This window comes from Sarcophilus harrisii, chromosome 3, assembly GCF_902635505.1.
Source record: "Sarcophilus harrisii chromosome 3, mSarHar1.11, whole genome shotgun sequence".
Taxonomy (NCBI): Eukaryota; Metazoa; Chordata; class Mammalia; order Dasyuromorphia; family Dasyuridae; genus Sarcophilus; species Sarcophilus harrisii.
In genome coordinates, this window is record NC_045428.1 from 239,450,762 (window position 1) to 239,465,089 (window position 14,328).

Sequence of the window (14,328 nt, forward strand, 5' to 3'; positions counted from 1 at the left end):
ACTCAGCCACAGTCAGATACATTGTACCTTGACTCCAATATAGTAATATCATTTTGGATCTCTTTAAAAATGAAGGACAACCAGTCAACCAACTAATCAATTAACTGTTCTCTTCTGGTAGTCATGTTGCTACTCAAATTCATGCTGCTGCTGGATGTAGTTAACTTAAAAAAAAAAAAAAAAGATTAGCTGTTGGGATTTCTCCAAACTTTGAAATTAAACCGATTGTTTGTCACTTTTGAGTTGGAGTGGTTTGGCTATATTGAAACTCTGATTATGTTTATAAATGGCTATTTAAAAACATAGTTAACCTCAAAAGAAATATCATAATTATACACATTTTGAATCGAATTGGCTTGGAATATTATTGTATTTCTCCTCAAAAGATAATAATTTTAATTTTTTTACTGTGTTAATAGAGATTTTAAGAAATCAATATGGTCAATAAGTTTACTTTGTTTTAAAAGATAATCCTATATTATAAACTAAGTCAAATTTAAATGATGTAAGGAAGTTTAGTTTTGAAAGGAGTCATATAGTAAATCTCTTTGTCAGTAAAAGTTTGCCATCCTATCAGGATTTTTGTATATTTGGTTTGTACCACACAATAGAAATATAATATTATCTTTATAATCTCAAAATAATTGTTTGGTCAGTATACTTAGTATAAATTTGGTTTGAGAAATCTTTTTTTTAAATCACCTTTATTATTATTTAATAATAGCAATAATAATAATAATTATCTATGTTATGAAATTTTTCCACTTAAGATATATTAACATATTATTTGTAACAGTACAAATAAGATGATCTCTGTATTTACATTATATTTTCATTTAATTTAAATTTCAATCACAAGTGAGCAGTTTACTGGTTTTATTGTTTTATTGTTTCCTGGACTAAAATAGAGGTATTTTAGTTTGCTTTAGAAACAGCATTTTTTTTTTTTTTTTTTGGCTGAGGCAATTGGGGTTGCACCTAGCTGCCCCAGAAACTGCAATTTTTAACCATACAGTTATACAGTTGTGGTTACAGATTAAGAATGAATGCTTTTAAAAATTCTAAAATCTTTATTAATTTTAACATGATTAAGCCACTACCTGATAAGAAATTAGACATTCATGATTGGCTTCATGCAATCTTTTTGTTATTCTTTCATGTGCAGAAAAGTTTTTCATCTCACAGCATTTTAAAAATGCATGTTGAATGCCAGTACTACTGAGTAGAGGGAAATTTTAATCATGTTTTACAAAGGCAAGTATTTTTATTATCAAAAAATCTCATGAAACTTTAGGAAAAAACATCACGTATGTATATGTGTGTGTGTGTGTGTGTGTGTGTGTGTGTGTGTATGTCTGTGTGTGTATTTAAATGAATGACATGCTGGCTATAACAGGTTTTCAGTTACTTTAGCGTTCTGGTTAGTTTTCTGGAGGTCTCTGGACCAGTCTTCATTTCAGCAAAGTAATCGCCACAAGAATAGCCAGAGATAAAGTCCAAAAATCTTTATTGTCTCCTTCACAGTCTTGTCTCCTTGCCTGGGTCCCGGGCTAACTTTCTAGATTTGGGTTTGAACAAAAATAGTTTTGTGGTAGACTCAATTGATTTTAACTGAGTGGAAAGTCGACTGGTTCAGAGAGATAGAACTACTCCTTGTAGCTTCCTTCAAGAAAGCTTCTTTGCAGTTCCCATACCTATTCTTGGGTATGGAATTCCTGCTCTGATTATTCTCTGTAGGCATCAGACAAGCTAGAAGTTTAAATCCTGTTATGCTCCTGAAGTCTAAGTCATACCACTGTTGATTGCTTCTGAATAACTTCCTTACTTGTTATACTGCCTAATGCTGACAACTGTTCTTTATCTCAGAATGCTACCCCTGAGCACAGATCTCTTACTGAGTTCTCCCTTCTGTGCTGATGTGCTCAGCTCTGCAATCTTGGCCTCACTATGTCCTCAATGTTTGCAGACTTCTCTGTTTTATCTCCTGATGCTAACTCGGGCAGGAAAAATGACTCATTCTTAAAAATTTCTCATACGGATTTAGTATGACTTACTTCTAGGTAATTTGGAGTAGTTGGGGCATGTGTTATGCAGTTCACTGTCTTTCCTGCTACTCTATCTTCTTGATTTCCTTCATCACTTCTTAACCCTGAATACCATCCTTATACTGGCAGTTACTGTTAGTACCATCCCTGTGATACTTATTGGTGGTCTAAGGTGATACATTTCATCAGCAAATCTTCAGGATCTAGAATCAGAATCTTGGTTAGCAGAAACCTTACTACTTTTTTTAGTAAAGTATCATGCTCATAACTTCATCATTGATTATTAGAAATATTTTTATATTCTTTACAAGCAGTTATTAGAAATCCTTTCTGTTCTTTACAGTTTACTCCAGTTAGCAGAATACTTCCAATTTGATCTGAAACTATTTACCGTCAGAGCTAAACTTGTATCAAAGACCTCAAACTATACTTGAATCTCTTATACAATATAGTCATAAGTAATCTTTGCTTGAAGATCTCCAGTGAAGGGAAACTTACTACTTCTCATTTTAATATTAGATAATTTTGTCTTCAAGTTTTATGTTATATCATGACTAAATTTGCTTCTTTGAAAATTCTTATTGTTTTTGATTTTCCTCTGTGGGTTCAATTAGAATTTCTAATGTGGCAAATATTATATCTAGTATATCTCTATTATCTAATATCTATATTTATGTGCCTGTCTATCTAGCTGTCTGTCTGTCTCTATCTGTCTCTATATAAAATATCTAATCTTTTTTAGGTTAAGTATCCCTGGTTCCTTTCAGCTAGCCCCATGTGATTTAATTCCTAGGTATTTCAACATCCTACTAGCCTTTTTGTGAATACCTTTCCACTTAGCAGTGTCTTTAAAATGTGATAGCCACACCTGTAAAGAATACTCCATATGTGGAGGCAGAGAAACCTGTTCTATTTTGCATGAGATATTAAATATACTTGATGTTGCAGATTTCTTTTTTTTTTTTGGACTTGATCTTTATTTTTAAAAAAATGGCATTTTATTTTTCCAAATACATGCAAAGTTAGTTTTCAACATTCACCTGTGCAAAACCTTATGTTCCAAATTTTTCTCCCTCCTCTCCTTCCCCTCTCAGACAGCAAGCAATCTGATATAGATTAAACATGTTCAAATCTTCTAAACATATTTTTCCATGTTTGTTGAACTTCAACTTTAAAAAAATAGTGACAAGCTTCCTATATGCTATTATAGGCCATTTTTCTTATTTTTGACTTGATTCTGTTTTTGACCTCCTTCTGTGCACAGTTCTGTGTGTTTGGAATCTGCCTTTGTCTTTTTTCACTTCTTTTCTCTTCCATACAAAAGTATTTTCAGTTATATATTGACACTGTGATCATACAGTGTTTTGATTCTGCATTTGAATCTCTTTTCCCGACTCTAAGTCTATTTTTATTGGCCACATAATGATGCTTAGCACTTATTTTCTCCATGGTCATTCAAAAGTCACCTCTTTGCATCCATGTTTATATCTGAAGGTACTTTTAAAAACAAACTTTTTTTTTTTAATATCTTCCATTATTGCATCAGCTATATTTTCCATTGTATACTATTCTGCATTCCCTATAAGGGTGCCATTATTTGTAATAAAGAATAAAAAATTGGGGGGGAAATTGAAAAAATTTGACAAACAGAAAAAAAAACCTCAAGTCATATACAATGTGTCTTACATTCATGATCCTCCTGCCTCTGCAAAGAAGCTTGGAGATATTTTCTCAATGCTTTTCTGTAATTCCAAACTTTTCCTCCTTTATTTAGTGACTACTGTGGTGATTCACCTGTACCAATTGGTGTATAATTAGGGCAGGTATGTGACTTTTATTGCCTTCTTATCTCAGGTCTCAGATCTTTTATTAGTAATTTTTTTCTGTTTTTTTCATATAACAATCATTCTTCATAGCAGAAATGAAGTAGAATAAAAACCCAACAATTTTACTTTTTCTTTATTAGTTATTGTTTTTCTCAACCCTAGGTAGTAATTACCCATCACATCCTTAAAAAGCCTTTCATGATTCTTAAATTTCTTCAGCTGATACCTGAATTTTTATACTTTTGATAGTATTCTCACACGGCTATTCTGTGCTTTTATGTTCTTTGCTTTTGTTTTCTATACATGTATTTTAGAAATCAACCAAAATTCTCTGTAGAGTAACATGTTCTTTTTAGGCAACTTTTTCTTTTCTTTCACCTTAGAGAGTTTTGTGTCTTCAGAATTTATTGTTGAGAGCTTCTTAAGCATCATTCCTTGGCTGACTTTCCCCCATAGAATTTCAAGCAATGGGCTCCTTCCTTAACTTTTTCTGAAGCCTATGAAATCTACTTCATTAAAATTCAAGCAGGATACCAAACTATTTCTGACTTGGTATTTTTCTCATAAATTTTTTTAATGGTCATTTTCCCCTCAAGGTTTTAATCATCCTTGTTCTAGCTTCCAATTCTTCCTTGTCAAGAATTTGGTTCTGAATTGTTCTGCTCATTTTTTGCAATATGTTTAAAAAATAAAACAATAAACAAGATGAATTTATTACTAACTTGTCATTTCCTTTATTCTAGTTACTGAAGAAAAGGTGGCCCTTCTTGTTATTGTTATTTCCTTTTTGTATACCTTTGATATCTTATACCTTTCTATCTTCTGAACCTTCTATTATCACTTCTCTCAATTTTTTTCATTTCTTGCTTCTTCAGGTATTCTTATACTCCTTGTTGCTAAGCCCCCTTTTTCCTCTGAAGTTTTATTTAGTTGTTTAGATATGCTTTTCTTTTGGTTTAACCTTTTGGATTTTTCTCAAGCTGTAGTATTCCTTCATTTTGTTTAGTGTCTTCACTGTTAAGTATGTTTACTCATTTCCAACCTTAATTTCTCTCATTGGAACTTTATATTCTGGCCAGTTCTGTTTGATATTTAACTCTTAGATGGGTTGTGAAGACTTGTTTGATCTTACCCCCTTTAGATTCTGGATGAAGCTATTTTGGATGATAGCAGGTCTTCTGCTTTACGTCTTGGATTTCTCAGTCTTCTGATGGTGCTCTGCATGCTCTAGCCTTAGTATCGGTCTCCTTTTCTATGCACAATCTCTAATCAAAAGGAAGTTGATTCTCTTCCTTGTTGCGCTCCTATCATATGTTGGGAAACATTGGTTTCAGACCTCCTTCAAGACCCTGTGGAATGCATGCTCTGGAAATAATTTAACCTTCTCCTGTATTTCTTCATGTTTTCAGAGGTATATATTCAGGGCAAGTTTCCCTGCACACACTGCCTTGTTCTTTGCTTCTGTTATAAAAGGTCAAAGTTGGTATTTGAATTAAGGTTTTCTTTGACTAGAGCTTGCATGGCACTGATTAGGGATCTGTTCTGGTGAGTACACTGACTGGCTTAGGATAAGTGGTGGAAACCTATGCTGGATTCAATTGTAAAGCCCATGCTTGTTCCAGCTCATTTTAACCAGTTTGAGCTGATCTACTTTGTATGCACCCTCCTTTTGCAGCTTCTGACATCTTTACTGGAGTTTGAACTGGCCTCGATAATGTGACATCATTTGAGTCTTTACTGGCATTTTTTTGTGTAGTTCTGGCCTTATATACATGGAGGAATTTATGTATTTTTTGTTATCTTCAGTATAGATTTCTCTAGAACCCCTTTTCAGGGTTTTAGGTGGGAGAGCTAGTCTCTCTTAATCTTTTATTTGTCCTTATTAATATAAGTGTTATTTTTTGGAAGGAAGGGGTCCTTCCATGTTTCTTGTCCTCCCACTCCACAACCCTAATCTTTAGTCTTTATAAGTATGTAGTTCATTGATGTACATCACAACCATTTCAACTCTTCCCCTTTCTCTCAACTGAAACATTGTCCCATGTGACAAAGAAAACCAATTAAATAAAAATACTCAAAGCAACTAACAATGTATATGTTATATGTTAAGCAGTCCTCTGCTGCTTTGTTGTGAAGGGAAGACATGTTATATTATCTATTCTGAGTCAGACTTTCCATTGGCATTTTATTTAAGTATTTTGATCACCTTTAAGCAAGTACTCATTTCATTTACATTGTTGTAGGAATTGCATTTTTTTTTTTTATTTCATAGTTGTAAAAGATTTTGTTTGGTTTCTTCTAGTTTTTGAAGAATGAAATCATGAAGGTGAATCACTAAGTTATAAGCTTCTCTGATTTTGGCAGAGGGAGTTTTTGTAGGTGTCAAGATAATTTAACTTCTCCTTATCTACTATATATTTGGAGTGGTTTTCCTTCAATATTATCAGCTTTGTTGTATCTACTTCCTAGTTCCCTCCTATTCTAATTGTCTATGCGGCTTTTATTTATAGTTCCATGTTGATTTTTTTTCTAAATGTACTTTATTGTTCCTTTACCCCTTGGTTCCTGGATAACCAACAAGAGTTAACATGAATTCCTCTTATTATGAAGGAAAGAAAAAACATTTCTTAATTGCATTGTATGTACAGTGCACTGTGATAAGCTCTAGAGATAAAAATAGAAAAGCAACTTTGCCCCTGCTCTCAAGGACCTCACTTTTTTTTGTTTTTTAAACTTTTTCTGGATTTATTATTTTTTTTATTAAAGCTTTTTATTTTCAAAACACATGCATAGTTTTCAACATTCATCCTTGCAAAACCTTGTGTTCCAAATTTTACTTCCTCCATCTCCTCCTTCAGACAGCAAATAATTTATGTTAAACAATGAAGTTCTTCTATACATAATTCTACATTTAGGATGCTGCTCAAGAAAAATCAGATCAAAAAAGGAAAAAAAAAAGAAAACAAAAAGCAGCAAAGAACAACAACAAAAAAAAAAAGAGTGAAAATGCTATGCTGTGAATCACATTCAGTTCCCATAGTCTTCTCTCTGGGTGTAGATGGCTCTCTCCATCTTACAACCATTAGAACTGGCCTGAATCATCTCATTGTTGAAAAGAGCCACAGGACCTCACTTTCTAATGGGGGAAACGATACATATAAGATGATTCAGTTACAGGTACAACAGCAAAGCATATGGGCAGTGGATCTTTAATATAATTTCCATTTCTATACTATATACATTTCTGATATTAAAGTAGGACTTGGTTGGTAAGAACTTAATTATGTGAGTTTTATTTGCTGGGACTAATTTGGAGAGCTGCATTACCTGCACAAGCTGTTGCTAGATCACATCTCCTCAAGCATTGCTTTTCTGATCGATTGATGGCCATAGGAATTGGTTTGGAAGTAGAGCCAGTGGCCTTATAACGTTATTGCTGTTTCTGTGGATTCTTGGACTACCCCTCGATGACTATTAGTAGTTGTGAAGCTGGATCCCTGTTCTATGAAAGATTATTCTTCTTTTTAATGTTTTTGGGGAATCAAATTCGAAACAGGGCTAGTGGTCTAGGGGTTGGGTACAGGGTCCTGGGCTATCTCTATTAAAGTCTTAAACTGCTTGTCAAGTGTTCTTTGTTGGATTTCCCTCCAGATACCTTGCTGCCTCTTATCTGCTCTGATTGCTATACCTCTTTTGGAGACAGGTGGAGCCAGGGTTGCTCCCCTGAATGATACCCTGGAACAAAGTTTAGTTTTCTGAAGGGGACATTTCTATTTCTAAGGCTCTTGGGTTTATCAAATAGTATTCCTCTTTCTCTTTTTTTAAATCTCCTTTTCCTTTTGAATAAAAAGTTGTGTGGTCATTTTCAGTTATGTCATACTCTTTATGACTCCTTTGGGGATTTTTTTGAGAGAAAGAATGGTTTGCCATTTCCTTCCTCAGCTCATTTTATAGATGAGGAAACTAGACAAACAAGGGTTTGAGGCTGGATTCAAACTCAGTTCTTCCTGAAATCAGGCCCTGTACTTTATCTATTATACCACTTACCTACTCTTGAATAAAAATGTACTTTTCCAAAGCCATATTCTTTTTATAGCTCTTGTGTTTTAGCAGTACTACGAAGTCAAGTAAATCAACTTGCACTAGGATATATAATTTAATTTTTCTCTCTCCCCTTTTCCTTTCCATTTACATGTATGTTTCTTTTACTGAATAATCCAACTTCAAACTCACACAGACCATGCATTTTCATCTACTGTATTATTAATAGCAAAAAGACAATTAATGGGCAGCACAATTCCTGGTTTAGAGGTGAAGGCCTTTGGCTCTTCAGAATTTCAACCATATCCTGGTTAACTTTACTGTAGTTGTTATGAACATGATTAGAGTATGGTTTTAAATCTGTTCAGATTGACATTGATTACCTTGGCACAAAGGGATTAAGATTATTTTACATCCTGAATTATACACATTACAGTGAAGAAAAGGGAGCCAATCAAACAGTTATGAAGCACCTATTACTTGCAAAACATTGTAAGAGGCATCACAGAAACAAGTGAAAGTCCTTTGTTAAAGATGCTTATTCTCCTAATAAGGGAGAAACAATACCCATGTAAAGTTACAAAATAATATGGAATAGTACTTAGGACATGAGAATTAGAAAAGGTCTCCTGTAGTAACTGTCCCTTAAGCTGAATTTTAAAGGCAGCTAGAGATTTTCTTAAGAAACTGAGATGAAGAAATGTATTTTTAACTTTGGGGGTCACAGAATTTTAGAAAACAAAGAAGTCTTAGTGACTATTTAGTGCCATTCACTAAATGAAAAGAATTCCTCTCAAAGCATATCTGGTGAAGACCAACTTGAACACCTACAACACTTCTGTCCACTTTTAAACTGACCTAATTGTTAATTATCCCCAAAATCAAACCTACATTTGCCTTTTCGTAGCTTCTACTAATTGTTACTGTTTTTTTCTGATTTAGAGAACCATTCTAATTCCTCTTTCACATGCTGGTTTTTCATATACTTGAAGATGGTTATCTTATCCCCTTTTAATCTTTCTTCTGCAGGCTAAACGTCCCTATGGCCTTATACCTCATTTGATAAAGATTTAATGCCTTTTACTCTTCTCGCTGTCTTCGGTGGGACAGTCTCCACTTCTTTGTTGTCCTTCTGTACTCAGAATGAGAGATGGTACTACAGATGAAAAGGACTAAGTTCAGAAAAAATATTTCTTTATCCTTGGAAGTTTTGGTCCTCTTAATTCAGATACAAATTGTATTACCTTTTTTGACTGTCATACTGCAATGCTGATTCATTGAGCTTGTGCTCTAATAAAATCTTTTCCAGTAGCTCCCTTGTCTTGTTCTTCTGTAGCTGATTAAATGAAAAAAAAGTTTTATATTATACCTAATGAATTTGTTCTTATTAGATGCAGTGTGACGCTACCATTCAGAGTTAATCAGCACATATTAAGCTCGTACAGTGCAGCCCTGGAAGTGGCTAGTGATTAAATGAATAGAGAGCTGGGCCAGGAGTCAAGAAGACCTGAGTTCAAATCCAGCCCCAGACACTAACTATTGTGTGATCCTGGGCAAGTTACTTAACCACTGTCTTCCTTAACCCACTAGAAAAGGAGATGATAAACAATTTTAGTATCTTTCCCAAGGAAATCCCATGAACGAACAGCATTGATGTACTATATAGTCTATGAAGTCATAAAGAGTTGGGCAGGATTGAACAACAAATGTGCCAGCTGTGTTAAATGTCTTATATTATTCTCATTTGCTCCTTACAAAAACCTTAGGAGATAGGCATTGTATCTCAATTTTAAAGATAAAGAAATTAAGGACAAATAGGTTAAGAAGTAATTTGTCAGGATCACACAGCTAGGAAATAGTGTCTCATGCTAGACCACTAACTGCCCTGCCCATAAGAGAATTAGGGTATACCTTTTGTAATAATTTATGCACCACCTTTATGGAATGATGGTATATTTAGAAAATAATGAAATGTAACATTGTTTTCTGTTGTACCAGAAGTTCAAAATTAATAGATTACAAATCTATTAAATATTTAATAGATTAAAAATTGTTTTGGAGGTAATTTAATTAGCTGAATAAGCAGTAAGAATATTTTTAATAGTATTTTATTTTCCAAATACATGTAAAGATAGTTACAACATTAATTTTTGTAAGACTGTGTTCCAGATTTCTCTCTCTCTCTTCTTTACCTCTCCCATCCCCAAGAATATAGATTAAATATGTTCAATTCTTTTAAACATTTTCATATGCACAAGAAAAATCAGACTAAAGGGAGAAAAAAAACACAAAAAGAAAGAAACAACAACAATAACAAAAAAAGGTGAAAATACTATGCTTTGATCCACATTCATTCTCCATAGTTTTTTCTCTGGATGCAAATAACATTTTTCATCCTGAATGTATTGGAATTGTCTTGAAACACCTTCTTGTTGAAAAGAGCCAAGTCCATCACAATTGATCATCACATAATCTTGTTATTGCTGTGTACAATGTTCTCTTGGTTCTGCTCACTCCACTCAGCATCAGTTCAGGCTTTTCCAGGCTTTTCAGAAATCAGCCAAGCAGTAAGACTCTTAACACTCTCCAATATCTATTACAAATTAATTGGCCCAGTTAGAGATATTCTTCCTACTCTGAGCAGATATAATATGCTGTCAATTTGTAGGCTCTATCACATAATCCGTAATCAAAAAACTTCACTTTTTAAAGTGGCTATTATGTTGTTGGCATCTGAGACACAAGCACATTCAACCTAGGAGATATGACATCTCATCATAGATTGAAAGTTGGAGAGGTCCTTAAGAGCCAAATCTAACCATTTTCACAGAAAGAACTAAAGCCCAGAGACATGTAATTTGCCCCAAATTTTATAGTTAATGTCAGATGCAGGAAGAAGTCATTCCAGTCATGAGAGAATTATTGTTGGAAAGGCATAGTGATGAGAAATATGGTGTACAATGTGAGAAATGGGGAAGGCCATTTTTTTCCCTGGATTTTAGAATGTAGAAAGGGGAAAAATATATAATGATGAAGAAAATTAGATTAGAGCTAGGTTGTGAAGGTTTTTATGAGGAAAACAGAACATATTACATCTCATTGGGGGGAAACGCTGGAAGTTTGTATAGTGGAGTTTAGTTTATATCTCTCCATTTGGAATTGGAGGTTTTAGCTATGTGGAAGGATGGATTAGAGTGGAAATTCCAGAAATCCTAGGCTGTTGCATTAGTCTAAGCAAGGGATGAAGAGAGCCTGAACTAAATTAATGATTGTATAAATAGAGAGGAGTGGATTTAGTTCATGTGGATTATTTGTGGCTGACTTGTAGTAGAGCCTGCCAAGTTCATATTGGTCTGATCAGTCAGTCATTTTGGTCCTCTGAGTAAAAAGGACAACAACTAATCAGTTGGTTACTTAATAACTATAGAGTTATAGTTGCAAGGAAGAAGAAACCCATCAGATTTGGTAACTAATGTCAAGAGAAGGGACAGTGAGGTATTGAAGATAACATGGTTGTAAAACTAAGAGACCAAAAGAATGGTGATGGTTTTGACAAATATGTGTCTTTTCCTCTGATACATACTTTCTCCGTGACACTTTAGCAAATCATTTAACCTTTCAGTGTTGCAGGCAGTTCTTTAAAAAAAATATAAATTACAGTGAAGCCATTGATCTGCATTGGTTTCTACATCTGGGACCTTTCCTATCCATTGAAATATGTCTGATGAGCTTAATGGTAATGCAGTGATTTTTCTTTTGGACATAGTTTGCGTTTAGGACATTGTATTGGAAATGTCCAGTGGTCATTTTGTTATGTGAGACTGAAACTTAAGGACATGATGTTGGATATATAGATCTGGAAGTCACCTACATAGATGCTAATTGAGTCCATGGGAACTGAAGAGGTTTCAGAAGTGGGGGGGCGGGGGAGGGGTGGAGCAGTATCTAGATAGTAAAGAACACTAAGGTCAGCCTAATGGAACAGGCATAAGGGACATGACATGGCGGACAAGTGAACTGTCAAGTCCAACAAGAATGATTCCTAAGAAAAAAAATCTCATTTGCTTTGGAGTTTAAGATTATTGTCAACTTTAGACATAGCAGATTCAATTGAGTGGTCAGAAGTCAGACTGCAAGAGAAAGAATAGAAGAGATGATCAGTACAAATAGATTTTCTTCTAAGAATTTGAGAAAGGGAGGAGAGAGAGTCAAAGATGGTGAGACAGAAAGACACTGAAAGACAGAGAGGGAGGGAGAGTGCTACAGGACAATAGCATAAGAGGGTGGTAGGAAGTGAGAGATGTGGAATTGTTTGAAGGCAGTCAAGAAATAGTTAAGGGAGATGGTGAAGATTTGAAAGATAAAAGGGATGATTAAAATTGTAATCTGGAAAAAATGAGTGGGCATGCTATGAAATCGACAGTTAAAGAGAGTTGGTTTTGATAAGAAGAGCGATCAGAGAGGAAAGGAAGAGGGGTAAAGGTGAGTATAAGAGACTTTGAAGAAAAAAGGAGGTGAGGGAACTTAGGGCTGATGTCCATTTTCTCAGTAAAAGTTCTTAATTGAGGAGAGGTGGGGTATCCATAGAAAGTAGCATAAGAGACTTTAGGAGAGAAGATTTAGAATAGCTTTTGTGGGAAGTGAGAATCAATTAGGGAGGAGTAAGAAGATTGCCTTGCTCCCATGAGGGCTTAAGTTGAAGATAGATAACATAAGTGTGTAGTATACTTTGTCAGCATTATTGTCCCACTTTGTCTAGCTGTATTCAGGAGTCAGATGGTGCAAATAAAGCAGTTTTAGGGCTTGGTAAAGGATGAGCATCAATATAACAAGATATTGAGGAATTTGAGTAGAGGATTCCAGACCTCATTTAAGTTTGTGGAAATTTTAGATGTGCTGGGATTCAGAAGGTACACCTTTTCACTGAAATGAAAGACCATTGGGACTTGTCTGCCTTTCCACTTGTTCTGAAATCCTCTAAACCATACCGTATACCCTGCTGCTACATGTTGAGACCCTGTCTGCTTAGTTGCTGAACCATTAGGACCTATGGGTCTTTCTAGCTTCCTTGCCACTGAATTTTTAATATGTGTTGCTTTCTCTAATTCTGTTTGCATTCCCAGTGTTTAGCACAGTTTGGAGTAAATACTTATTCATTCATTCATTTATTCTGGTATTGGATTAGTTAACTATAGCGCTGAAATTAGAAAAGGGGGGAAGTTCACATTAAAGCACGAGAAATAATCAAATATTGACAAAGACAACCTCCTTCCTCCCAAAAAAATTAGAAATTATTTAGGAGATAAGAAAAGTTGTCATTCCTTCTTTATCCCTGAGTATATTTAGGCAGTAAGTCTGTTTTTGGATTTTAGAACTTAAATCTTTTGGTGGTAAGCTAGAAATTGAAATTGGAATACTTGTAAGAGATATTGGTGGATCAGTTATAAGCCTAGCTTTTTGCCCAATAATTCAAATATTCATATACAGTTGGATTCCTGATCTTACTGTTGCAGGCATTCCTTCTAGTGATGTTACGTAATCTATCAATGTCTGCCCATCCTTTGTGACTCTAGTCCCTATTCTTGCATAGCTTTGCCTCAAATTTTGAGAGTTTTCCTAACAGTGGAGTTTATGATCTGTTCAGCAGTTACCTCTTCTCATTGCAAGATTAGCCCATCTTTTTTTGATTATATTATTGATGATATTATTTGATTACTTTGTTTGATATAATATTCACCATTCGCCTACCTGTTGTTGCCCTTTAGTCCATCTTCATTTTCAGTTCTTCAGGATGTCTCATTTATATACCATATTAATAGAAGAAAATTAGTATTAAAAATGTGTTAGTTATAAGGAGATATTTTCTAAAGGTAATTGAATCTCCCCTCTCCCTTTTGCTCAGGTCTAGGTTCAAGTCATAGTTTCTTTGTTGTGCATTTCCTAATATGCATAGTTGGAAGAACTCTTAGAACTTGTTCATTCAATTATATTTTGTTTTCTGGAAAATTAAAATAAATAGATCACCTGAGTGGCACAGTGAATATATTGTCCTGGAATCGGGAAGATTCATCTTCCTGAGTACAAATCCAGCCTCAGTCACTTCTGTAATTCTAGGCAAGTCACTTAATCCTCTTTACCTCAGTTTCTTCATTTTTAAACTGAGCTTCCATAAATCCTAGTTGGGGTCAGAAAAAGTCAGACATGACTGAAAACAGTTGAACAAGAGCCACAAATCTGGGAAATAGACATCTATCCATTTGTTTTTTATTCCTTTACACACAGTTAGCTATTTATGAGGCTTAGCAATGATTTTTTTCTTGACAAAATCTACATGATGTCATCTGCTAACTGGAATCTAGAATACTTCATTTATAGGGAATTATTACTTACATCTGTAGGGAAGTTACTCCTCAATC

General features: G+C 34.4%; 1 protein-coding gene across 4 annotated transcripts in view; it reads left to right on the forward strand.

The window, feature by feature from the left end:
• Nucleotides 1-14,328, forward strand: part of DYRK1A (dual specificity tyrosine phosphorylation regulated kinase 1A) — a 195,445-nt gene that overhangs the window by 69,475 nt on the left and 111,642 nt on the right. The window lies entirely within an intron of this gene.